We start from the raw sequence: 27,686 nt of genomic DNA, 5'->3' as shown, positions 1-27,686 counted from the left end.
TCAGTCCTGAAGAGAGAAGAGTCACGCCCATCAAGGCAGGCAGGTGGGTGGGAATCTGAGAAGTGGATTCAACGAGAGCGCTGAGGCCCAAAGGATTTTCTGTCTAATGGTCAGTTTTCTGGAAGATTAAACTGATCACAGCATCCTGTCCCTCAGACTATCTAGTTGGTCACTCTGGGAATATGACTGTTTGATTAACATCCCTCTCAACCTGTTACATCATGAACCAGGTTTAAAAAGAGGCCAGTGACTATGGAATCTGTTCTTGGCAAGGCCTTATTAGCTCCAGGCCACTTGAAGGATTACAAAATACCAATAAAGTGTTGCATTTTACTGTGAATGTTTCCACTAACAATAAACAATAAGCTTATGAGTTTTCCCATACGTGTTATACTCTGGACTTGTAGCAAGCTGAGTATACAGATTGTAAACATAATGTTTGACTCCTGTTCATAGCCTTAGACAAGGATTCTTCAAACTGTACCTGGGATGGTCTTCTGTCACGTGATGTTTTGAACACCTAAACTTTGTTCTGCCATGAATTATTGGTTAGTAGTTAAAAAAAAAAAGACCTTACTTATGTCTCACAATTAGCATTGATTTTGGTACTTTCTTCTTTAGGCTTCCTTATTTTTTTCATAATGGCTTTGTTGAGATATAATTCATAAACAATGCAATATACCCATTTAAAGTATACAATTCAATGATGTCTGGTGTATTCACAGAGTTGTGAAAATATCATCACAACCAATTTTAGAACACTTACATCCCCCCGAAAAGAAAGCCTGTACCCTTCAGCCATTACTCCCCATTCCCTCCAACTTCCCCCGGCCCTAGACAAACACCAGTCTATGCCCTGTGTCTATAGATTTGTGTATTCTGGACATTTCATTTAAATGGAATCATACAATATGTGGTCTTTTGCATCTGACTTCTTTCACTGAGCATAATGTTCTCAAGGTTCGTTCAAATTATAACATGTATTATACTTCGTTTCCTTTTAATTGTTACCTAATATTCCACTGTATGGATAGACCCTAATTTGTTTACACATTCATTAGTTGATGGGCATTTGGGTTGTTTCCACCTTTTGTTTATTATGAATAATGCTGCTGTGGGCATCTGTGTATAAATTTTTAAGTGAACAGGATTGCGTATTTCTGGATATATGCAAATGGGAACCAGAAGGTGTTTTTTTGGGTCAGTCTCCTGGTGATTTGTGCATAATGATCAAACACATAGGCTTGGGTTCAGACATCAGCCTTACAATTCTAATTCCAAATCACTTCTCTCTAGCTTTAGTTTCTTCCTCGTTAAAATGGGGAGATAAGAATACCTATCTTTAGGGTTGTTGGGAAGACAAAAATGAAATAACTCATGTTAAATTTTTAACATAGCCCTGGACACTTAACCTTGGTCAGGGATGTGTGTCATTATCATTGCATAATGGTAACGTGGGACAGGATGGGTTGTCTGGGATATGGGGTGGGGGGTGGGGAACACTGGGAAAACAGTGGGTTGCAACTCATCATGCATGTACTTATGTTTTAATTTTTTTCAGAATGGTCCTTCCCTAGTGACTGCCTTCCAAATTCAAGATGGAATTTATTCATTTTAGAATCTACTCACCCCATTGATGTTATAACCAGAGTCAGCATACATCACGATTGGCAAGACCCACTCGTGTTTGGCAAAATGGAAGCGTTCTGGAAATTCCTCCCTCTTGTAGACATTGAGGTGAAGGTGTGCATTTTTCAGCGCTTGGTAAACGGCTTCCTCTTGCCCTGGTTTGGGCAGGAGCATCCCAAAGCTGCCATAGTCCACAATATCAAACTTGACCAAGTCCCTGAAGCTGATGTAGTTGGTCAGGAGGATCTCAGTGACTTTGGGCTTCTTTTTCACAGTGGTCATGCTGTAGTCAGATGTGATGATGACATTGAGGTGCTCAGTCAAGCTGTGCCTCTCAATGGCTTCCAACAGGTACCCGATGGTTCTGTTAATTTGCTGAGTCATCACCCTCCTGTTCTCTGTCTCGGGCCCAAAGCGGTGTCCCACATTATCCGGCTCTCTGTAGTACAGAGTCGCGAAGTCAAAGTCTTCCTTACTGAACCAGTTCATGACGGTATCAGTGTTCTCCCTCCACTCCATCTCGTTGCTGTCTGGGTCGGTGTACAGCTCCACCAGGGACCGCTGGACGGCCTCCCCTTTGTACTTGGCGCCTCCCCCGGGATAGTGGAATGATGTTGTTTTCCTCCCCTGCAAGTGCAAGAAGAAAAGTCTATCAGGGCCATTTCTCCTATCTTTCTCATAATGTGCAAAGTCCAACGTGTCAGCATCCCTGCCCCAGTCCAAAGGTATGGAAAACATGTGGCTTCAGAGTCGGACAGGATTGGGCTTCGTTCCTGGCATCACCAGGATCTCGTGGAATCTAAAACACCGTTAACTGTGAGAACTGCCGTTATGTTATGTGCTCCTACGAAGAAAAATGCTGCCTATGAAACCACGACACTCCAGTGACTGGCATATGCGTTCCAATTTGGGACTGCAAAATGAAAAAAACAGTTCCTTAGAATGGAAGAAAAATGGCACTTTCTAAGTTGGTGATGGTGAGTGAGTTTAATCTCTTAGTGCTTCAGTGTTCCTACCTGTAAAATGCCAAAAAATTGATGGGATTTTTGTGAGGGTTAATCCAGGTAACTTTAAGATAAAGTATTGGGCACTGTGTTTTGGCCATAGTAGGCACTCTTTTCTTTACCTCTAGACCTAAGAAGCCACCACAAGCCTTCCCCGGTGTGTGCAGTGGACAGCTATTATGATTGCCTGCCCAGCACCCCCTCCCCTGTCTGCTGGTTTGGAGCATCTGACATCCCCTGGTAGCTCTCCTCCCTACTCTTGCTCCATGCAAGATGTGTTGGGTCCACATCAGGCTCCAGAGGTGGGATGTGGCTCTGGCCTGGCCAGTCAGAGGACGCTGCATCCCCTGGCCATAGCAATTGGTTCAGCCTTGGGCCCAGGTCCCAGTCAGAGCCAATGAGATAAGATCTGTGGATTTCCTCTGGGGCTGTTGGAGAGGGGAGAATCTGCCTAACTGGTTCCCATGTATAATGTTTATAAAATTTGGGGGTGTTTGTGTGAAGGGGAGACTGTTATCTTGTTCCCTGTGCAGATGTCTGCTCAGCCACTGGGCTTGACACCCAACCCAGAGGCAGACAATAGGGCAGTTAAAGGTGTGCTCGATGCTGGATTGCCTGGGTTTATCTTTTTTCTCCCACTTGGATGCATGTCACTCAGATGGTCTCCACCTCTGTTTCCTCATCTGTAAAGCGGGGATGTTAGTGCCACCTCGTATGGTGGTTGTGAGGACTAAATGCACGTGGAGCATGTTAGTGTTCAATGAGCTCAGCTTTTAGTCTCCTGGAGAGGAACAAAGAGCAATGGGCCAGACCGCATAGTCAGATGAAGAGGGGGCAATGATTATCTCCTCCAGTTTCTGTCTCCTGAGGGGTCCTGAAGGTGGATCTGAAATGTGCCTGTAGACCCCAAGGTTGGAATCTGCAGAAGGAAGATGAGATTGGAGCCTCCAGTCATGGCAGAAATGGCTGCAGCATGGGGTATGGGATTCCTTACGTCAGAGGAATGGGGTGGGTCAGCCATGAAACGTAGCTGAGTCTTATAAGGCCTGGGCAGGGCCTGGGGTTGCTGCTTGACCCTGAAGCCCTTGTCAGTGGGGCCCAGTGACCTTCACCTTCTATGTCAGGCCATGGGCAACTACACAGGGCAGTAGATTACAGCCAACAGGAGAAGGGCCCTGGCCTACCACCAAGCCATCATGGGAGGAGCTGCCATCTCTTCCCTCTCCTTGTCACCAGTGGGTAAACCAGGGAAAGAGGTGTGGGGGGCCTGAGAGGAGTAGACCATACTCCTTCTACCCCAGGCTGCTGGGGCCACCAGAGGGTTTACGGTGAGGGTAGGGAGCATGCGGGGGAGCAGAGCTTTGACTTGGTTACAAGGTGAAGGATTTACTCTGAGCCAAACTGAGCCTTCAGACCAAAAATGAGGCTGTGTTAACAACACAAGTGATTTCAAAGTCATGAAAATATTAAATGATTTGCTCCCCAGCAGAAAGCTAGATTTTGACAAAGCTTGGTAAAATTGTTAGGAAAATAATTTTATGTACACTCACCAATGAGTTAACAATAAGATGGACCCATCTCACTAAATAGTTTCTGTTGTAAAGCAGCTCCTCAACCAGGACTGGGCACATAGTATGAGCTTGATAGATTTCTGGTTCCATGAAAGACTGACCTGCTTATTTGGGGAGCAAGTATTTTCCTTCATCTTGGCTATTAACTTGAGGGCTGTTCTGGGACACTTCTTGTATCACCCAAGATTTGGATGTTATGAAAAACACTGTAAAGTTCATTGGCTTTAAAAGAACCAAGAGAGGATGCTGGTGTAACGGTATCAATTTGGTATGGAGAACAAATTACAGGGAAGAATTGTGGGATAGTGGCACCTGGGTTTTGGCTATCTGGTCTACAAATGGGCAGAAAAGTATAACTAAGCATAATGCCAAAACTTCCCATGTACCATTTGAGAGAGAGAAGCAGGAAACAAATTTGGAAGTTGTAGGGGATGCTGTTGGTACCCCACCAAGATCCCCTTACTGGGCCTGCACCCACACACATTTCTGTGAAGGTGGCTACTAATGTTTCTCAGTTCCCCCATGTTCTGGAAAATTCCCTTGCCAAGTGGCGAAGTCCTGCCTCACCTGGGCAGGTATCCTATACTGCTCCTCTATCCCCAGCAGCTCATGGCCAGTGATTGACTTCAGGACATAAAGCCAGCTCCCTGGCTTCAGGGTGGGATGACTTGGGGGTGCAATTCATGTTCCAGTGCTCCCCGTGAGATCAGGCTGAAGCTGGTCTCCAGCTGAGGCCACGTCTCACTTAGGTCCTCCTCCTGCCCTGTCAGTTTTCCTCACTCCCATTTCCTGAGAACTCTCCCTCAATACATTATGAGCACCACATCCCTGCCTCAAGCTCTGCTTTTAGGAAGCTTGACTTAAGACAGAAGTCTTAATACTAAGTACTTTGCGAGGTTCCAGAAGCTCTGCTATCCATAGCTGTAGGTGAAATATTGTCCCCTCTGCCCTCCAGCATTCATTTCCTATTTTGAGATCCAGTTTTATTTTCTCTAAAGCACTTTCCCCAACCTGAAATTACCTTAATTTGCTTACTTTTTTACTATCTAGTTCCCTCCTCTAGAATGTGAGCTCTGGGAAATCAGGGGCTTTGCTGATCTTGTTGAACGTACTTTTCCTGGGACCTAGAACAGGCCTGGCTCAGAGTAAGTGCTGACTGCTGATTAAATGTGTGTTGAATGAATGCATGAATCATGTCTCCTTTTAGGGGTGGAAAACCCATCCTATTCTCACTCTTGATTAACTTATGGAAATAGTTATAGAAATGCTTTTGCTTTTGGGTTCTAGCATCTTATTTGTAACCTCTACAGGTAACACATTTTCCTTTCTGATATTAGAATTTCTATGGTTGCTTTAACTTGCAAATCCTCTAATATTTATTGCATTTCTGATTGGCATTAGACATAATTCTCAGTTTTTAGCGACGGTACTTTAACATCCATGTAAACTGACTTTGCTGTCAAGTATGGAATTGACTGGAAGGATGAAGCTTCTAACGTTTTGTAGAACATTGTTTGACTATTTTATTATTTAGAATAAGCTGACATTGACACTGTGAGGGTCTTAGACAGCTCTGCATATCCAGCATGTTAAATCTCAGATGTTCCTAACTTGAAATTGTTTTCTGGTACTGTGTTCTCAACACATATTGTTTCTTTCTTTTTTTTTTTTGTGGTACGCGGGCCTCTCACTGTTGTGGCCTCTCCCGTTGTGGAGCACAGGCTCCGGACGTGCAGGCTCAGCGGCCATGGCTCACGGGCCCAGCCACTCCGCGGCATGTGGGATCTTCCCTCACCGGGGCACGAACCCGTGTACCCTGCAATGGCAGGTGGACTCTCAACCACTTGCGCCACTAGGGAAACTCTCTTTTTTTTTTTTAAATTTATTTATTTGGCTGCGTTGGGTCTCCACTGCTGCATGTGGGCTTTCTCTAGTTGCAGCGAGCGGGGGCTACTCTTCGCTGAGGTGTGCGGGCTTCTCATTGTGGTGGCTTCTCTTGTTGCGGGGCATGGGCTCTAGGCACGTGGGCTTCAGTAGTTGTGGCACATGCGCTCAGTAGTTGTGGCTCGCGGGCTCTAGAGCACAGGCTCAGTAGTTGTGGCGCACGGACCCAGTTGTTCTGTGGTATGTGGGATCCTCCTGGACCAGGGATTGAACCAGTGTGCCCTGCATTGGCAGGTGGATTCTTAACCACTGCGCCACCAGGGAAGTCCCTCAAAACATACTCTTTCTTTAAAGATATCCCAAGCTGTAGTCTTAGGAAACTGTGATTTTTCTCACTTGGTCCCATAGGAATTTGAGGATTTATGCTGCTTTGGGAAATGAGCTTCAGAGAGAAATGTGTGTGTGAGCATGTGTACACACAGACACAGACACAGACACACACAATTGACTCTGTTTATTTGGGACCTATGATAAGCAAAAGTGCTATTTTCTACAGATTGTTTCTACTTCTGAGAAACAATCTCAGCACTTAATTGGATGCAAAAGAGTGGGTATTTACTATTCTACCCTTTAATTAGCATAATCAGTGTTTCCAGTAGCAATAGCAGTTGGAAAATCGCTAGTTTTACTGGGTGCATTATCCTTCCTTAGTGTAGTGTTGCATCAGTGTGGCTATTACTCTTAAGTTGCTTCTTTAAAACAAGAGTTGGTACTTCTTATGGCAAAGCCTGACTGTTGGGTTTTGTACAGAATCTACCAAAACTCTTCAGAACCAATCATTAAGGAAAGAGTTTTAGTTTGTTTTTTTCTGTCTTGTTTCCTTTTTTAGGGGACTGAATTAATGTCAAAAAGCGCACAGGTTTTAGGAAGGCCTGTGAAGTGTTCATCACAGTTGTGCTTTGGTGGAGAGTACATTTAGTGGTTTAGGGAAAGGAGTTAGTTACTTGTTCTAGGGAATGGCTGAGAGGAAAGAGATGGACTCCATGTTTTTGAAATTCAGAAGTTGAGGTTGGTTCTGAGTGTTTTCATTGCTTTTCTGTATTCTGGAGGCGTCACTGAACAGAAGGAAGCTAGATGGCCAAGATTCTGTGTTTTCTCCCCCTCCCACACATTTTTGGAGGTCGGATTATTATTCTCAGAATCTTTATGATGTGTGATAGACATGGATTGAGCCAATACTGGGATGCATTATGTTTCTATTAATACTTTTCTAAGCAGAAGCTGACGGCACCCTCTTTCTCACAACTCTTCCAAGTTTGGAAGCTATTGTCTGGAGACCTGGCTGACACCGAGAACCGTAGCTGCCCTCCCCACCCTCTCTCCAAATCCCCTCCTGGTGGTAGCCTACCATGGTCCGGTCTTGGAAGACATGAGAATCTCACCCATATCATCCCTCTGCCATTTCACATCTTACTATGATCTGTGGCTCTTCCATAGAGAGGAGAAACATGCTCCTAGGTTTTTATGGTTTTCCTGGGTCTCACAGTCATGGCTGTCTGCCTTTCTCTGAGAATTAGGGCTTACTGAACTTGGTGAAACATCTCAGCCATTGATCAGGTTCAGTTATCCTAGGAGCTCATTTAAAATCCCAGCCTGCTCTCATTGGAGCCTCTCTGTTCATAGCCTGACCATTGGGGAAGTCCTGATGGAGTGGATACACTCGTGGACCATGGATGGTGGAGACAAAAGTGGTTGGGAATCCCATCTCCTAGGCATCATCTGCCAAGGGACACCGATTCTCATGAATCATGATGGACTATGGCAGTATTAATGTCACTGACGGAAAACATTTTAGTCCTATTAAAGGTTAACACATCAGTCTCCACAAAGCCTGCCTGGAAGAGACTCAGAAGAAGGAAGGAATTTTCCAATGATGGGTACAGGGCAGGCCACCCTCCTGCAGCCCTGCCCGACAATGCAGATGTGTCCCCGAATGGCATTTGGCATTTGTCCCCCTGTTTCTGGGGTGGGAAGGGTTGACCACCTCCTCAGGGAGCTGGCTGATGGCCCTGTCCTGGGCAGGAGCTGCTAATGGCAGAACGTGATGCACCAACTTGACATTCGCTTGCCAAACAAGTGGTGTGTTGTCAGTCGCCTGGCCCTGCACCAGACCCTCTTTTTGCACAACTGCTTATGAATTCAGCAAAGAAGAAAAGCACTCTGATTATGAATTGAGCAGGAGGAAACAAAGCCCTGCAAATAAATGACAAGGAGACAAGAACCATGTATAAGAAAACACCAGGAAGGGAGAATGCCACCAGAAGCCTCATGCCAGTGAACAAATTCCTTAGCAAGAGAGGCCCTGGGTTTTGAATAGTAAATTAAGGAAGACTATCCAGACCTTCTTAGCAGCTAGGCAGATACAAGATTCACTCCGAAATCCATGACTAAATGCTTTGGCCACTGAAGAAATATTATGTCATGGTTAAGAGTTAAGAGTTGCTGAACCCAGAGTGAGTTCAAATCCTGGCTCTGCCTCTCACTAACTTTGTGACTGTGAGAAGTTATGGTATCACCTGGTGCCTCAGTTTACTCATTTGTTAAAGGGGCATAACCTTAGCACCCACCTCAGGGTTGTGATAAATTAATATACGTAAAGCACTTAAATCAGGGCCTGGTGCATAGTGAGTGTTATGGTTGTTATTTTTCTTGTATGGACAGTTTATTTGCATGGTCTATGCCTCAAAGTTTAAAAATGTTGGGGCTTCCCTGGTGGCGCAGTGGTTGAGAGTCTGCCTGCCGATGCAGGGGACACGGGTTCGTGCCCTGGTCTGGGAGGACCCCACATGCCGCAGAGCGGCTGGGCCCGTGAGCCATGGCCGCTGAGCCTGCGCGTCCGGAGCCTGTGCTCCACACGGGAGAGGCCACAACAGTGAGAAGCCTGCGTACCGCAAAAAGAAAAAAAAAAAAAATGTGACAGAAGAGGAAGGACTCTAGAGCCCAACACTTAATGAACCTGAAGTAGAGTAGGGTCATTGACAGCCCCCTGTGATTCTTCTAGATCTGTGTTGTCCAATATGGTAGCCCCTTGCCTGTGTAGTATTTAGATTTAAATTGAAATTAATTAAAATGAAATACAATTAAACATTCAGTTTCTCAGTCTTACCAGTCACATTTCAAGGGCTCAATTACCACCTGTGGCTTGTGGCTTCCACATTGGACCATGCAAAATAGAACATGTCCATTATCACAGAATGTTCCATTGGATAGTTCTGGCCTAGAGCTGTGGTGACCTGTAGCTGAAGTCCTGCTAAAATGGTTCAGCTTCCATTCATAAGAATGATCATTTCAAGCAGTTAGTGCCAAACAACTTACATGCGTTATCACAGTTAATCCTTCCAACAAGTCTATGAAGCAGGGATTCCGGCCATCCTCATTCTATGGGTGGGGCAAATCAAGCACAGAGTGGAGGTCATTGCTGAAGGTCACATAGCTGGAGAAGGGTGGAGCTGGTTGGACCCTGCTCTGGGAGTATAAGTCCACAGACTGTTCTGAGCTGCTGCAATTTTACCCCCTTGCAATGTAATGTGCACAGCATGGGCTGGGAGCACAGAGATGAAGTGTCAGGACCCGAGGAAGCTTTGGAGCCAAGGCTGGTGTCTTGGGGGAAGAGGAGGAGGATCTGTTATGAAGTGATGACTCTGGAAGCTCATTGAGAAAATGCAAAAGCTGGCAACAGGTTTGGGGCTGGGAGTTCAACGCACAAATCTTGTTTCTGCCTTTTCAAAGCAATAATGAGTGGCTGCTGGGATACTTTCAAGCAAATGTTCTCATCAGAGCTTTTCATGCCTTGAGTGGTCAACTTTGTTCCTAAGGGATTTTATGCCTAAGTCAGAGGCAAGTGTATGAAGAGATATTTATTAAAGAGCTGCTGGGTCCAGACCCTATGATGAGCCCTGGAGGTACAATCATGATTAAGCCAACTCTGCCCTCATGGAGCCTCATCCATCCATAACAGCTAAAACTTACTGAGATATGCCTTCAGTGCATATCTTATTTAATCCTTACATGAACTCTATTAAATAAGAGCATCATCATGATCCCTATACCACATTTAGGGAAACAGATGCTTAGAGAGGTTAAGTCATTTGCCCAAGGCCACACAACGTCTAACCCGCCACCCACATGCCTAGGAATGAGAGACGATGTCCCAGGAAGTCAGCCCAGGGTTTCTGGTGGTACCTGTCTCTGGGCTGTGATCCAGAGGGGGAGAATGCCATTGTCCCACCACTCAGTCTTGTTCTGTGTGGTCTTGATAGAATACTTCCAGAGTGTCTCTGTGTTAAACATCATGTTGTGAATGACTCTGTGATCTTCGATCCAGCAACCTTGGGAATAAAGGAGAGAAGGTACTGTTAAGTTCTATGAACGGATGCTGCCAGGGGTGTCCATGTGTTCTTAAGACCACCTCCCCCAGCATCCTTCCGGTTGGCCTACTTAATCCTGGGGCTGTCCCTCTGGGCTTCAGACTTGTTTCTCTGGGATGCAAACATTGGCAGCCACAAAGGAAGGGTCATCACATCTCACACCTGTCAGATTGGATCTGCTCCCTGGAACAGACCTCACAGCCCTGGGAGAAGTTGGTGGAAGCTGATGAGGGAGCGGGGAAGGCAGGGGGTGGGGAGGCCAAGTTCCTCGGGTTATTCTGTGTCCAGAAGCTGAGAACCTGGGATTTGGACACTTCCTGTGGGATGAGCTTCCTCATTTGCTTGTGACGATATGATTCTATATGGAACACCCAGTGGGCCTGGGCCAGGGTTTCTCCTAGGATTCCCACGGGCTGCACTGTTTGAAGCAACCAAGGGAATCAGGAAGGATTTCTTTTCTTTCTTTCGTTCGTTCTTTTTTTTTTTGCCATGTGGCATGTGGGATCTTCATTCCCTGACAAGGGATCAAACCCGCCTCACATTGGAAGTGTGGAGTCTTAACCACTGGACCACCAGGGAAGTCCCAGCAAGGATTTCTAGATGTAGATGGGTGCAGACTTATTTCTTTCTGCTTAGGGAAAGAAGACAGATACTGGGGGAATGTAAGCTAGATTGTTCTTGAGAACATAGCAATTGAACCAGATATGGAAAAAACCCCTGTGATCTTACATTGCACCAGTGAAAAGGGGACTGCACGTGGAGGCCAGTCTAAAGAGGGAGCTGAAAGATCCAAGGAGAGAGCTGAGTGTCCACTCCCTTGCCTCTTGGGAGATGGAGCCTCTGGGTGACCCTACTGACTGTAATAAGATAGTGATGATGTCTCCAATGTCCATGGTAAGAGGGACATTCTTTGACTAGAACTTGATGGTCATGGGCACAGAGAAGGGAAAAGCTCTCCACTGGGTCAGAGTCGCTGCCAGACTGCCGGTGGGTAAAGTCCCCCTAGGGTGGCCAAAGCTTTCAATGGGGAAGAAGCAAACACAGTTGTGGTTTTATTGTTTCTGCCTTGCTGGCAGGCCTGACAACCAACCACGAGTGGGATCACCAGAAAGAAGTTGTGCTGCTGCCAGGGATTGGGACCTCGGGGTGTCAAGATTTGGTCAGGGATCAAGTCAGACTGTTGACGGGAAGAGCATGGACTTAGAGTCCATGAGAGCTGGGTGCCAACCCTGACTTGGCTTCTGAACTTGCTGTGTGAACTTGCACAAGCCTTGGTTTGCATGTGTAATGGGGGCTAGGGTCTGTGTGATGGGATCATGGCACACATTTACCATCATGCCATATGCCAACTCCTTTTTCCGAGTTACTTCGGGAACATTAACTCATCTAAAGCTCCCAATAGCCCTGTAAGGTGGGAACTATTATAGCCCCCTTAGAGCTTTCCCTCTTTGCAGGAAGCAGAGGCACAGAGTTTACTCAAGGTCATAAGGCAGAGTTCGGTGTGGAACCTGGGAAATTTGATTACAGCCTCTGCTCCTCCCCACCCCAGGTAAAATTAACATAAAATTAGCCATTACCTTTTTTTTGGGGCTGCACGGCACGGCATGTGGGATCTTATTCCCAACCAGGGATTGAACCTGCACCCCCTACAGTGGAAGTAAGGAGTCTTAACCACTGGGTCTCCAGGGAAGTCCCAACCATTAACATTTTATTTTAAAAAAGTTTTATTTATTTATTTATTTAGTTTTTGGGCTGCGTTGGGTCTTTGTTGCTGCGCGTGGGCTTTTCTCTGGTTGCGTCAAGTGGGAGCTACTCTTCATTGTGCTGCGCTGGCTTCTCATTGCGGTGGCTTCTCTTGTTGCAGAGCATGGACTCTAGGTGTGCGGGCTTCAGTAGTTGTGGCATGTGGTCTCAGTAGTTGTGGCACGTGGTCTCAGTAGTTGTGGCTCTTGGGCTCTTGAGCGCAGACTCAGTAGTTGTGGTACACAAACTTAGTTGCTTCGCAGCACGTGGCATCTTCCCAGACCAGGGCTCGAACCCTTGTCCCCTGCATTGGCAGGTGGATTCTTAACCACTGTGCCACCAGGGAAGCCCCATTAACATTTTAAAGTGAACAATTCTGTGACATTTAGTACATTCACAATGTTGTGCAACCTCTTTCTAGTTCTAGTACATTTTCATCACCCCCAAAAGAGACTCTACCTGCTAGCAGTCACAACACAGCCTTCCGTTCCCACGGCTGCTGGCGGCCTTTAACCTGCTTTCTGTCTCTGTGGATTTACTTATTCTGGACATTTCATAGAAGTGGACTCATACAATATGTGGCCTTTTGTGTCTGGCTTCTTTCACTGAGAATCATGTTTCCCAGCTTCATCCCCATCATAGCATGAATCTATACTTCATTCCTTTTTATGGCTGCATAATATTCCATTGTCTAGATAGACCAGAATTTGTTTATCCATCCATCAATTGATAGACATTTGGGTTGTTTCCATTTCTTGGCTGCTATGGATAATGCTGCTATGAACATTCATGTGCAAGTAACTGTTTTAGTCCCTGCTTTCAATTCTCTTAGGTCTAAACCTAAGAGTAGAATTGCTGGGTAATATGGTAACTCTATGTTTAACTTTTTGAGGAACTACCAAACTATTTTCCACAGTGGCTGCATCATTTTACATTCCCACTACCAATGTTCAAGGGTTCCAGTTTCCCCACATCCTTGCCAGCACTTGCTATTTTCCTTTTTTTGATTATGGGCAACTTAGCAGGTATCAGTATCTCATTGTGGTTTTTAGTTGCATTTCCCGAATGCCTGATGATGTTGAGCGTTGCACCCTGTGAATACCATGAGTGAGAGTACTCTGTTAGGGGTAGGTAGAAGCCAAATGGGCAAGAATATTTGGAGCCTCACAAACGAATAATGGGGGCTCTTGAAATCTACAAGAAACCCTCCTGTTGTTACAGCTTCCTGATGGCTGAGCCATGCCATTGCAGCAGACAACATGGAAGCACAGAGGTAATTCACCCAGGGAGTGCTCCTTTGCCCTTTTTTTAAAAAATCTGTAGTATCCTGAATCCCGGTCTATGTGACTCTCCACCCAGTAAAGAGAAAAAAAAAAAAATCCCTCCGGAATTATGAACACCTGCCATTTCACCTGTTCTAGTGTTTCTCCATGGTATTTTCTACCATCAACATTAGAATCAATTGAGTAGCTTGTTAAAAACACAGATTCCCGGGTCCCCACTGTAGCCCTTGCTGAATTTACAGTCATGGGGTGGGGTCCAGGAGTCTGCATTTTAACAACCTCTCCAGGTGGTTTTAGTGCCCGCTGACATGTCAGAACCACTGGTTCAGGGGCTGTTTGTCATTCACACTTGCATGTGGATTAGTTCCAGCAGACTGCCCCTTGCTCCAAAATCTGGGTTGACAGTAGCCCACTGCCCCCCTCCTTAAGGGACCAGGGGGAGGGCAGGCAGTCATCAGAACCTGGATCACTCTGGTATATGGGGAAATATGGGGGTCCAGAGCCACTGGGAGGACGTGGCAGGAGGGATTGGAGGAAGCCACGGGCAAAGAAACTTCCTCTTCTCTCAACCTATGGATTCTGGCTTCCATGCCCTGGGACCCAGAGGTCAATTTTAGCATCAGTTAAGTAGGCTAGCCTGGAAACCAATCATAGAATCCATTTTCCCCTCAAAGCGATATTACACAAGTTTCAAACAACTAACCTAAAATGAACTCAGGGAGCATGACCCTTCCATTCTGTGGCATGGCTCGTCCCAGTAATTGTACAAAGGGAATTGTCTCCATGGTGTTTGGGTTATTTCCACCCTGACACTTAAAGGCATGTTCTAAATCCAGCCGGTGGCTGGGGACCACTCATGAGACCCAGCAGTTTCCACTGCCATGTTGGTTCCTCCTTCCTGCTTCTCAGGCCTCTTTATCCTGGTCAAGGGCCAGTTATGGAACGTGGGCAAAACAAGACAGAGGAGAGGGGAAGCTAAGAAACAGGCAGCTGCAGGGAGCAGCTATCATGGTTTTATTTGAATTGCATTTTCTATTCTGGAGACCATGGGGGGACCTGGCTGGAAAAACTACGTGAAGGTGATAGTGTTGGCTGTGCCTGGAGTTCCAGAGACTGCAAAGGAGCTGGTTTCACTTGGGTCACGTGATGCTGCACAAGTGGGACTGGGCTTGGAGGCAGGACACCTGGCCTTGGCTCTTGTAAGCCCTTGCTCTCTCTCTGGGCCTCAGTTTCCCCGTATATGGAATGAGTGTGGTTAATGGTTTCCAAGGGCCTTTCTGGCTGTATCATTCTGAGAGTCTGTCATTACTGTCATTTCAGTGTCTGGTGACGTGGGTAATTGTGCAAGTGAAACAGGAAGTAGGATGAGCTCTCCTAGTGAATGGGATTCCTGCTGCTTGCTAATTATGCTTTAATCAGGGTACAATGCATACTCCCACATTTTATCAGTTATGGCAAGGTACAGGTATTTCACCCAGGTGAACATTTCAGGTCTGGGAAAGAACCAAGCTAGATTCAACTCCTTCTCCTGGTTCTCAGGGACTGATGTTTATTTATTTCCAAATACTTGCACAGTGAATTTAGGAAACCAGGAAGTCTAGAGTTTGATCCAACCCCTTCCTTCTCCCTCCCTTTCTCAAATATTTTGAGCCAAGTACTGTGGTAAACTGTCTCATGGTATTTACACTCTAGGGGGCGGGAGAGAGTTAAAAAATAGAGTGTGTTGGTGCCTGCAGTACTTACAGGTATTTCCTCTTGGAATTCCCCTACTCATAGGCCCTGCTGAAAGGCAGGTTTAGGCACCGTATTTGTACCAAGTCTCTTCCCTGTGTTCAGTTGGTTGGCCGGAAACCCAATTCTGTCTTTCTCAATACTTGAACCAAGAGACACAGTAACTAACCAGCTGGTGGTGGGCTCTGCTGTCTCCCATGAGGAACCAGTAGCGAAAAGAGAAAGGTGGTCACGAGCGAGGGAAGCAGAGACAAGAAAGCCCATGGGGCTGGTAAGAAAGACCACAGGGCTTCTGAGAGCCAGAGGAGGAAGTTTGGTTTCTATAATTGCAGTTTCTATTCCCTGATTCCCTCTAATTTGGTTCCCATGATCATGAGTTTGCCTGATAGAGCCTTGCCTTCTGTTTCTTACAACTGTTGCTCCCTGACGTGGCTGAGAGTAGGGCTGTGCCTTATTTATTTTGGTGTTTCCCTGGCACAAAGCAGAGACCTTTGCCCTTAGTAGGCATTCAACAAATGTTTGTTGGATTTAATTGAACAAATTCCATCCCATCCTCTGCCCCATATGTAGGCGGCCAGGTACAAACTGAAGAAATAGGAAGCAGACCTTGATTTAGTCCAAAGTCAACTTGGGAAAAAAATACTGTAGTGGGATGAAAATAAACCTATACATAATAGTTAAAACATTAAATAAACCTATAAATTAAACCTTTAGTGGAATTAAAATAAAATGCATAACCTAATATACTCAATAAGAGCATCTCCCTTCCCCCCCGCAAACATTTGCTCAATTCCTACCTACTAATTTTCAGGTGGAACAGTAACTATTTGCCAATAGACCATTTGGGCATAGACACACTTTATCATGCATTCAGTTGTTTAACAATATTTTAAGGACCTACTTGTTTCATTCAGTAGTTCCTTTGAACCAACCTACCATATTAAGCTGTAAACATGTCTTCATTTTCCTCCCAATTTGTGGGGTCCAGTGCTTCATTAAGTTCACATTCCCCAAACCAAAGAAGAAAGGTCTTATTAACCAGCTAGTATGAAATCGATGAGGAAGAATAGCTGCTAAATCAAGTCAACCAACCACCTTATATCAACCTAGTGCTCCAATCTCAAGCAGACAAGCTCATTCAGACCTACAGCTAAGACACTGGTGGAAAAACAGCCCCCACTGGAGCTCAAAACCACACATACCCAAGTCTACACATTCAGAGTCCCACCCACTGATGATTCACTAGACCTGTAATAAAAGTGCTGGGGATGAGAACAGGTGGCTCAGTGCACCAGTTGAAATTTAAAACCTTATCAACTCCTGCTGCAGACATGAGGCTTGACCCCAACAGGACACCCCACGATGGGAGCCCTTTTCTGGACGGGGAAATAAGACCCTAGTGCCCATTTTACCAAACCGCTCTTGCTCATGTGTAAGTGCAGATGTAAAGTGCTGACTGCTTCTTTTTTGGCATTGCTTTTTAATTATGGCCATCAATAAATCATTCTATCCTTGAACAAGACTTGAGAATGGCCCTAAGGCAGAGGCATGATTCCTCAGGAACTAGGCCAACAGAGAATGGTTTGCTCACTCCTCACCTCTTCCTTTAATCCGCTGTCAGAAACAGAAACGTTCTCTCTTCAAGAAGCCTTGGAAGCAGACGGAAGCAGACGGCTGCACTTGCGTTCCATCTGGGAAGTCTGTTAATACACAGTTCTACCCTTGGCCTGCCTTACCGGCCACTGTCACAGAAACGGGATCTCCCCTCTCTTCTGCATTTTTTTTCTCACTTCATTTCCCCCTCTTACTGGTGTAGTGGGCTGAATGGTGCCCCCCACCCCTCCCCAAGGATATGTCCATATTCTTATTCTCAGAACCTGTGAGTGTTGCCTTATTTGGAAACAGGGTCTTTGCAGTTGTAATTCAGTTAAGGATTTTGAGATGAGGAGATTATCCTAGATTATCTGTGTGGGCTCTAAGTGCAAAGATAAGTGTCCTTACAAGAGGCAGAAGAGGAGAAGGCACAGACAGAGAAGGCAATGTGACCACAGAAGCAGAGACTGGAGTGATGTGGCCACAAGCCCAGGAATGCTGGCAGCCATCACAATTGGAAGAGGCAAGGAAGGCTTCTTCCCTGGAGCCTCCAGAGGGAACACAGCCCACTGACACCTTGATTTTGGACTACTGGCCTCCAGACTTTCTGTTGCTTTAAGCCACCCAGTTTATGGTACTTTGTTACAGCAGCCACAAGAAACGAATACACCTGAGCCCTCAGTCTCCAGTGGTTCCAGTTTCTCCTCTCATTCAAGGCCTTGGAATCCTGAGCAGTCATGATTTTTTGCTCCACTGCTCTGGTGTTTTGGTCCAACCCTTCCTCTGTGTGACGCATGGACCTGCAGCACTGGTATCACCTGGGAGCTTGTTGGAAATGCAGACTCTCAGGCCCCACCCCAGACCCACTGAACCGGAGTCTGCATTTTAACCAGATCCCCAGGTGATTCATATACATGTTCAAATTTGAGAAGCACTGGTAGGAGAAACTCTAAGGTGTCAATCAGATCTTTTCTTCAAGTATCCTAGTTTCTTCATGTCATATCTGTTAAATATGACATGGAGGTTTTGTAAAAACAGACCAAACTCTTAGGTTAGAACTGCATGCTGATGTGTTATGCATAATATGACATGATGTCTGAAATTTGCTATAAAAGATTCAAGGAAGGAAAGAAGGAAGGAAGGAAAGGAAGGAGAAAGACAGGGCCTTGGGTAAGGACAGTGGAACAAGACTGGCAAAATGTGGACACATTTTTGCAGCTCAGTGCTAGGTACACGGGGCTTCATTGTGCAATTTTCTCTGCTTTTTTCTGCAAGGTGGAAATTCCCCTAGTGAAAAGTTAGGGAATATCCTAGTTTCCCAGCCTTCCTTATTTTCAGTTTTTTTCCATGAATCCATTTTTATCCCTTCGTGGAAATGGCTGGTGTTGGAGGGACATCTTTTCTATCTCAGTCTGTGGTTTTCTTTGCTCTGTTTGTTCATGTTTGTGGTTTTGCTGGCTTTCAGGACTTTTTTCAGCAGAAAGTTGTTTCTGGGGGAGCAGGATGGGAGCTGATTAAGGTTTATGGCATCTTCTAACTGGGTTTCCAACAACATCTGCTGGGCTTGTGTTGTTACCGGCAGCAGGAATTTAATTTCCTTTCTCTTTCCCTACCTCTCTTACTTCTTTCAGATTTTTTGTTCACTGGCTAGAGTATCATGTATGTGACCTTTGGCTCTCTGATTTACATGTGATTTGCATATTACACATCTAGTCCAGAGGTTCTCAATTAGGGGGTGATTTTTACCTCCCAAGGAACATGGGGCAGTGTCTGGAGACATTTTTGATAGGCACAACGAGGTGAGGAATGCTGCTGGAATCTAGTGAGTAGAGGCCAGGGATGCTGCTAAACACTCCACAACACACAGGACAGCCCCCCCCCAAGGCAAAGAAGGATCTGGCCCCAAATATCAATAGCGGGACGTTGAGAAACCCTGATCTAGTCTTAAAGATCATCCAAGCGCATTTTGCCACACTTTTTTTGCTCTGTCCCATGAAGGAGAGGTGGACTCATGACTGATTACAACATCTCTGAGGAATTTTTACTTCTTATAAGTTGATTTTGAGATAGAATATAAGTGACTGCTCATTTGTGCAAGTTGTGCCCTGCACACCTTCAGGGAACACCATCCACATAGTATTCATGAAAACAACCCTTTCAGAATTGTGCAGCACATGGTCTACACAGCTATAAGTGATTGCTCCAATTTTGGGGTTGCCCTGGGGGTTCTGGAACTGGGAGAGACTTTATTTCTGGCCACCATGAGCCCTGAGCACGCCAGAGAGTGTCCTTTCAAGAAAAGAGGAAATGTGGAACTGTGAGGACCTCACTTGTATTATTCTAGACCATTGTCTCGTGGAACGTCTCCTTTTCACCCCTGGGCCATATCCATTTGACTAGATCTAAAATTGTCAGATTATAATATCATGGCTCTTGTTTGAAACATGGTGGTGGTGGCTTCTTATTTTCAGTCAGTTCCTTGGGGGAGGAAATACAAGCTGCTGCCATAAGACTTCCTATCCACCCACTATTTGCTTGGCGGGATTTCCATAGTTTCAGCAGCATAACTTATTCTTGCTGGCCTTCAATCACTTTGCAATAAAAACTGTGATTGCAAAAATGTTCATTGTCATTACCAGTGATGGAGCAGTAAGTACAGGCTTCTGGAGAGGGAGAGGGAATTGCGTGACTTAAACTAGCAGAATGAGTTGCTCACCCCCAGAGAATGGCTTTTCATTTTGGCAAGGTCTGAGGGAAATTATGACAGAGTTCAGTGACACAGAGGGACAGTGCTGGGAGGTGTGGTCACTGAATCCACTGGGAGCCTGTGCCCTGTGGGCAGCCCCATGGATGGAGTTGGGGTTTCTTGGGACTCAGTAGTACTCTGGGTCATCGACTGCAACTCACCCCATCCCCACGCTGTTGGGCTCAGGCTGGGTGGTAGATCACTGAGCTTTCTGCCAGTCCTTCTTCCATTGTTCCTCCCTCTGATAACAGTCCCTGACTTTCCACTTGGGACCCACTACCATCCCCCCACAATGGGTGATGTGGTTTGTGTGGGACTTGCCATTCCCCACCCTGACCTGGGGGTGGGCATGTGGTCCCAGCTTGGGTGGTCAGCATAATTCCATCCCCCCACAGAGATTGGTTCTGAGAAGCAAATTGGTCCAATGAGAGTCAAACTTGGGAATTTTGTGGTCACTCTTAGGAAAGAGAAATAGAGAGGAGGAGGGGGAGAAGTAAAGAGAGAGCTTGATCGTTCTGATGATATAATTTGAGGATCTGGATGTAGCCATGCCTGTAACTATCAATTAATTATGTGTTATGATTTGAACTGTGCTCCTCAAAAAAGATATGTTGGAGTCCTAAACCCCGGAGCCTCAGAATGTGACATTATTTGGAAACAGGGTCATTGTAGAGGTGAGGTCCTATTAGAGTAGGGTGGGCCCCTAATCTGAGTGACTGGTGTTCTTATAATAATATGGTCATGTGAAGACAGAGACACAGGAAGAACTCCATGGTTTGGATGGAGGGTTGGAGGGATGCATCTACAAGCCAAGGAATGCCAAAGATCACCAGCGAACCACAAGAAGCTAGGAAGAGACAAAGGATTCCCTACAGCTTTCAGAGGGAGTATTGCTCTATCAACACCTTGATTTCAAACTTCTGGCCTCTAGACTGTGAGACAATAAATTTATGTTGTTTTAAGCCACATAGTTTGTGGTGCTTTGTTATGGCAGCCCTAGGAGATTAGTATAAGTACTTTCAAATTAATAATCTTCCTCTTCCTCCTCCTTCTTCAAAATCATCATCATTATCATCGCCTTTGTCTAAGCAATAGAGAGGGTCTCCTATGGATGTGGAGACTGTGATGTGGGGTGTCCAGCCTCCATGGTCAGTCAGTGCCCCTCTTGCATCAGCCCCTAGGCCTCCAGGGTTAGACCATAATTCTGGGGCTTTCTGGAGCTCCATGCTGGGGCATCATCCTGTTACCTGTTGCCTTTACACAAAGACTGATGCTCACCCCCTGGTTGTCTGGGCCCCATCCAAGACCTATTCATGGTAGGCAGAATTAAGATGGCCCCAAGATTCCTGCCTCGGATATATACACCTTGTATAATTCCCTCCCCTTGCACATGGGTGGACCTGTGGCTGGCTTCTAACCAGTGGATGGAAAAGTTGAAGGGATTTTGCAGATGTAACTAAGGGCCCTAATCAGTTCACTTTGAGTTAATCCAAAGGGAGATTATCCCAGGTGGGCCTGACCTCCTCAGGTGTGCTCTTAGCAGAGGGTCTGGACCCAAGCTGCCATGGGTTCTACAGCTGCAAGGAAATGAAGTCTTCCAACAATTGCATAAGCTTGGGAGAGGACCCCGAGCCTCAGATGAGACACCACCTCAGCCGGCACCTTGATTACAGCCTTGTAAGACCCTGAGCAGAGGACTAAATTCAGCTATGCTCGGACTCCTGACGACAGAGAGATAATAAATGGGTGTTGTTCTAAGTTGCAAAGTTTGTGGTTAATTTTTATGCAGCCATAGAAAATGAATACGGCATTCCATTTTAAGGAATTACCAGGTGCTGTGGCCAAGACCCCTGTGTGTGTGTGTTTCTCTCTGTGTGTGTGTGTGTGTGTGTGTGTGTACATGGAGGTGGGGGATGATGAAGGGTGGGGGATGGAGCCAGGTGGGAAGGAGAAAACTACCTTGGAGGAAGTAATTGCCCTTCTTATGAGAGAGAAGAGCAGTTTGAGCAACATGCAGACCTGCCCAGTGCCCAGCCCTGAGAGCTGGAGGGAGAACATCGCCCCCAGTGTCAGGTCTTGGGAGGCTCCACCCTAGACAGAGGCCCCACTTCCACTGTCTTGCAGGTGGTGCTGGGGGCCAAATACTTGGAGGAAAAACACACCCTTTATAAAGATGCAAAGATTTTCTCACGTGAAGAGATGATGAGGTAGGATATTTTGAATTAATAGTCAGCTTTATTTTTAAAATCCTCTCTCCTGTATTCTTTCCTTCATTCAAACAGTCAGGATTTTTGTTTTTCATGCTCCGAGGAAAGGATGCCATGGGAGAAAGTGGAGAAAGCAGAGACTCCTTCTGGCTTTGGGGTGTCACACGCTCAGCCCATTGTGGGAGCCATGGAGGAGTTCGGGTGTAGAGAAAGGTTTGGGGGGGACCCAGGGGAGTAAGAGCAAATCTCTCCTGTCTGATTCCCTGAGAGAGGAAGGAAAGAGGTGGAAGCCCCAAGAAAGGGGCTGTTTGTCCTTTACTCTGGTGGAACTCCAGAGAGAAGGAAACAACCCCCCCAAAAGATCTGTGGGATTTGGGAGCAGAAAGGGTGGGAGCCCGAGCTGTGCGTCAAGCCCTAGAAAGATGGCCCGACCCTGGAGACATGTAAGTGTGTAGCTGGCCACCGTCTACACTGCTTGGCCCAACAAGAGATGCTCAAACAGTATTCGTCAACTGAAAGGATGAATACATTGTAAGCCCTCTACAAATTCTCCGGGAAGACTTTTTCACCAGCATCAGGAAAGCCGATGAGGGTCCATGTGATTCTAGCTCTGGGGTGAGGGCTCAGCTATTCACCACACCTGACAGCCCCCAGGCATGGAGAGGCCCTGCTGCCCAGATGTGGACCCAGGGGGCCCAGAGTTCTGACCCAACGAGCCAAGTCAGCTAAGCCTTATGCCCAGGGCATGGCCTCTCCCTGCCGTGCTCCCTGCCTGGGACCACCCGGTCCCTGGCCCCTTGGACTCTGTCTAGGAAGCTTGGAGGGGTGGTTACGTGGCTTCTCAGACCTGAGCCCTTATGGGAGCTGCCCCCTTGTGCAGCTGAGCTGAGAATCAGGGAAGCAGCATCATTTCCTCACCTCTCCTCTGAGTTAACTTGCCCCAAGGGGTTCGTAAGAACTCCATTTAATTGGTCGTTGGGCCCAGAGAGCCCCTTTTATCATACTTTGTGTCAGGCCTACCCCTGGAATCTGAAGAGGTCTTTGGGTGCTGGCAGCACCAATTTTTATCCATTATTTTTTCTGTTATGGATGATGCTTTTCCACACTGGAGTCAGACAGAGGTCGGCTTGAGCCCAGCTCATGAAGACAAGCGCTGGTGCTTTTGCTGGTTCTAGGGTGGCATCTGTGTCATTAATACAACATATTCAGGGTGTCTACCCGCTGCCTGGGAGCTCTGAGAATGTGCAACATTTAAAGGTATTTGGAATACCTTTGGACTACTTAATTAGAAGGAAGGACACCAGAGGGCTGTAGGCATGCTAGAGGCAAGGATTGAGGACCAGTGTCTGGAACCATCCAGGGCTGAGTTCAAATCCTGCTTCTGCCCCTCAGCTGCTGTGGGACCTCAGGAGAGATTTGTACATTCATGGACCTTGGATATCTCAGTTGTTCTGACTTCTTATCACTGTTATGAGAATCGAAGGATATGATGATCGTGGTACTTGCTGAGCATTTTTGTAAGCCAGGTAGTGGTTCAACCACTCAAGACGGGTTTTCAGGACTTCCCTGATGGTGCAGTGGTTAAGAATCTGCCTGCTAATGCAGGAGACACAGGTTCAAGCCCTGGTCTGGGAAGATCCCACATGCTGCAGAGCAACTAAGCTTGTGCACCACAACTACTGAGTCTGTGCTCAAGAGCCCACGAGCCACAACTACTGAGCCCTCATGATACAACTACTGAAGCCCACGCTCCTAGTGCCCGTGCTCCGCAACAAGAGAAGCCACTGCAATGAGAAGCACGCTGATTGCAATGAAGAGTAACCCCTGCTTGCCTCAACTAGAGAAAGCCTGAGCGCAGCAACGAAGACCCAATGCAGCCAATAAATAAATAAAAAAAATAAATTTATATATATATTAACAAAAGACGGGTTTTCAGCTGGGGGCCAATTTGTCTCCCAGGCAGCTTTGGGCAATGTCTGGGGACATTCTTGGTTGTCACCGTGGGAGGAGGGGGCACTCCTGGCACCTAGAGGATAGAGACCAGGGATGCTGTCCAACATCCCACAGTGCACAGGATGGCCCCCACCATAGAGAACCATCTGGTCCCAAATGTCAGTAGTGCTGAGGCTGCAAAACCCGTTTTAAAGCAGTGACTCTCCACCAACTCAATAAATGGCAGGTCGGTTATAAATAAGGGGGACAGAGGAATATGTTTTTTCTATAAGGGGTGAATTAAAAAGAGTACCTTATGTATATAAATTTTGTTATTTATAGGCAATACATCCACATGGTCCAAGATCTAAAAGGTACACAGGATGTACAATCCAAAGTCTCCCTTCTACCTCGTCCTCTTCCTGGAGGAATCAGTGTTACCAATTTCTTCTTTTTAGAGGTCCTCTGTGCATCTATAAGCAATTGTATGCACATATATACACACACACATGTGCATGCTACACATATTCTTTGCATCTTGCTTTTGTCACTTAATCCATCTTGGAGATAACTTCCTACTGGACACAAAAAGCTTCCTCAGTTTTTCTTTTAAAGGTGACAGAGTATGCCATTCTATGCATGTCCAGTATTTTACTTAACCACTCCCCTCTGGATGGATAGTCACGTTGTTTCTATTTTCTTTTGCTCTTACAAACACTAATGTAATGAATATCTTTGTATGTACATCATTTTCCACCAAGCAAGTATGTAATGGTAGGATAGAGTCCTACAAGTGGAATTGCCAAATAAGAAAGTTTTGTGCATTTGTAATTGTATGGGATGTTGTCAAATTACGCTCCACTGAAGCTGTACCTGTTTCCATTCCCTGCTGGCAGTGAATGTAGGAGAGGTGTTGGGGGGATTTTGTAATTTAAAAAATTTGCTCTCACTGTTTGTATCTTCTCATCAGAAGCCTTCTGGGAATAAATAAAAGGTGAGTGTGCCTTACCTTACAATATTTTGTGCCCATTGTATTTTCAGCATTCAGGGACCCAGAGTCTGTCCATGGGAGATCTTTTAAGTGTTATGAAGTTAATGCCCCTGGGAAGTGGCGTTCGCTTTCTCCAGAAAAGGGCTCTTTAGTTCCTGCTTCCTGGTGCTATTAGTTCCCGAATGACTTGCCTCTCAAAGAGTTTACATGTAGGAAAATCTCTCTCAGCAATCTCTCTCTGAGTGGTTGCTCAGCTTTATTTTTTGAGTTTCTGATTCAAACGCAACTTTGAGAGTCAGGTGGAAGTGATGAAAACCTCTTCCAGCAAAAAGGCACTGGCGGTTTGCCCATCATGTCAGAGGTTCCTAGAGCTGCCCTCGGACCCCAGTGAGTGGCTCTCTGGGTGGGGGTGAGGTTCATGCTACCAGCACCCTTCCTTGCCCTGCGAGAGGGGTCTGCAGATTCCCAGCTCAGAACTGGGCAGAACCAGTTTTGTGTGGCCAGGGGCACCCTTGTTCCTAGACTGGCTTCTCCTTTCCCACTTTCTGACCGAGTGACTGGTCAGTTACTCAGCCTTGCTGAGTCATCGTTTTCTCACCTGTGGACGGGGACAGTGCTTGCTTTGCAGTATCGTACTGGTGATAATGGAGGCAAAGCACCTGGCACAGGCCCTGCATCAGGCTCACATTTGAGAAATGGAAGCTAATGTTAGTCTTATTATAGTGGAATCCTTTGTATCCTGACTGCCTCCTTTTCTTATTTTTTTTCCTTTTCTTCCCCCATCCTCAAAGATTTTTATTTAATTGTTATGTGGTAGGGCCAAGTATTTTTATTTTTTAAAAAATTAATTAATTAATTTTTTGGCTGTGTTGGGTCTTTTATGCTGTGCACAGGCTTTCTCTAGTTGCAACGAGCCGTGGCTACCCTTCCTTGCAGTGCGTGGTCTTCTCATTGCGGTGGCTTCTCTTGTTGCAGAGCATGGGGTCCAGGTGCGCAGGCTCAGTGGTTGTGGCTCGAGGGCTCTAGAGCACGGGCTCAGTAGTTGTGGCACACGGGCTTAGTTGCTCTGAGGTATGCTGGATCTTCCCGGACCAGGGCTCGAACCCATGTCCCCTGCATTGGCAGGCGGATTCTTAATCACTGCACCACCAGGGAAGTCCCTATTCTCAAATTTTTATTGGAGTGTAGTTGATTTGCAATGTTGTGTTAGTTTCAGCTGTACAGCAAAGTGAATCAATTATACATATACATATATCCACTCTTTTTTTTTGCAGTACACGGGCCTCGCCCTGTTGTGGCCTCTCCCTTTGCGGAGCACAGGCTCCAGATGCGCAGACTCAGCGGCCATGGCTCACGGACCCAGCCGCTCTGCGGCACGTGGGATCTTCCCGGACTGGGGCACGAACCCGTGTCCCCTGCATTGGCAGGCGGACTCTCAACCACTGTGCCACCAGGGAAGCACTTCTTTTTTTTTTTTTTTTTTTTTTTTTAAGATTCTTTTCCCATATAGGCCATTACAGAGTATTGAGTAGAGTTCCCTGTGCTATACAGCAGGTTCTTATTAGTTATCTGTCTTATGTATAGTAATGTGTAAATGTCTTTCTGCCTCTCTTTTAGATTGGAATCTCTTTATTTGCTTAGTGGCAACTGAGATTCTGGAACAATCACATTCCTTTCTGTCACAAAGACCTTGTACATGCTGTTCCCTCTGCCTGGAATGCTTTTCCTTCCTCTGGACTCCTGAGGTCTCTTTCACTCACAGCTCAACTGCCCCTTCCTCAGAGAACCCTTCCCTGCCTCTCTGAGTTCAAGTCAATTTGCCCTTGCTGTTTTCTCCTGGAGAAGCTCTTCTCTTTCTTCTTGGTGCCTCTCTGACTTGTAATGACATCTGTTGGTGTGTTTACTTGTCTAATGTCTGTCTCCCCTGTTGGATAACATGCTTCAGGTGAGCTGGAGGGACCAGCTTAGGCAAAGGCCCTGAGGCTGGTGGGAGCTGGTTGGAGGCCCAGGCAGGGGACCTTTGTGATCTGGAGGGAGCTTGTGAGGGGAAGAGAGATGAGAGAGGTCAGGAGAGAGCAGGTCGGGGGCCAGGCCATGGGGACCTTCTGGATCACTGAAAGACAAAATTTGAATTCTCTTCAAAGATCATATGTGTCCCTCCAATGCACCAGTATTAAGCAGGGGAGTAACCTCATCTAACTGATTACTTTAAACTTTAATGTTTTACTATTTTTATAAAATTCTTTTAATGATTTACTTTTTAAAAAGATCACCGGCCACGATGTGAAAGGCAGGGTGGAGGGTAGGTGGAGGGTAGGGTGAGCCCGGACTTTGGGGAGATCCCTTAGGAGGCTGCAGCCATGGTCCCCATTCTGCCTGCAGGCCATGGGTTCTAGAAACAGCCCTGTGCATCCCTTAGTATTCTAAGCTAGTGCTTCTTCCGGGGGTGACCCCAAGTGGCATTGGCTGCTTGGGTCTCCCCAGAGATGACTGAGAATCAGCTCTGTTTCGGGGAACTACGGATGCGGGGTTTCCGCCCACATCATGGCCTGGCTGCAGGGCGGAGCTTACCTGAGGTGGTGGTGAAGTGAGACGGGGAGGTCATTGTCATGAAGGGCGGTGTGAGGTACTTGGCCTTCACGCCCTCCTGGCCAGGTGGTCCATGTTGGGGGTGTCCATGTCCTGGTCGTAGTCCTAGCGGAACCCATGAAAGGAGATCAGCAGCAGCTTGTGGAAGCTCTTCCTCCTGGGATGGGGTGGCAGCCGGCCCAGCCCAACAGGACGGGCAGCAGCAATGCGAAGGCCCTGGGCCCCGTCATGTCCCCAGTGCCTCACACGCTCATATCGCTGAGTTCACGGCCTGCTCCCACTTTCTCTCTTTTTTTTTTTATCTGCAGTTGATCAAAGTCCACATTGATAATTCTGCTCCAGCTCTGCTGTGGATT

At 46.5% G+C, this 27,686-nt stretch overlaps 1 pseudogene; it reads right to left on the bottom strand.

Annotated features, from left to right (window-relative positions):
* Positions 1-27,584, bottom strand: LOC136135311 (ectonucleotide pyrophosphatase/phosphodiesterase family member 7-like; annotated as a pseudogene).
* Between the last annotated feature and the right edge of the window lie 102 nt (positions 27,585-27,686).

This window comes from Phocoena phocoena, chromosome 15 (assembly GCF_963924675.1).
Source record: "Phocoena phocoena chromosome 15, mPhoPho1.1, whole genome shotgun sequence".
NCBI classification, from domain to species: domain Eukaryota; kingdom Metazoa; phylum Chordata; class Mammalia; order Artiodactyla; family Phocoenidae; genus Phocoena; species Phocoena phocoena.
Note: the sequence above shows the minus strand (reverse complement) of the source record. Positions and strands in the feature narration are given on the sequence as shown.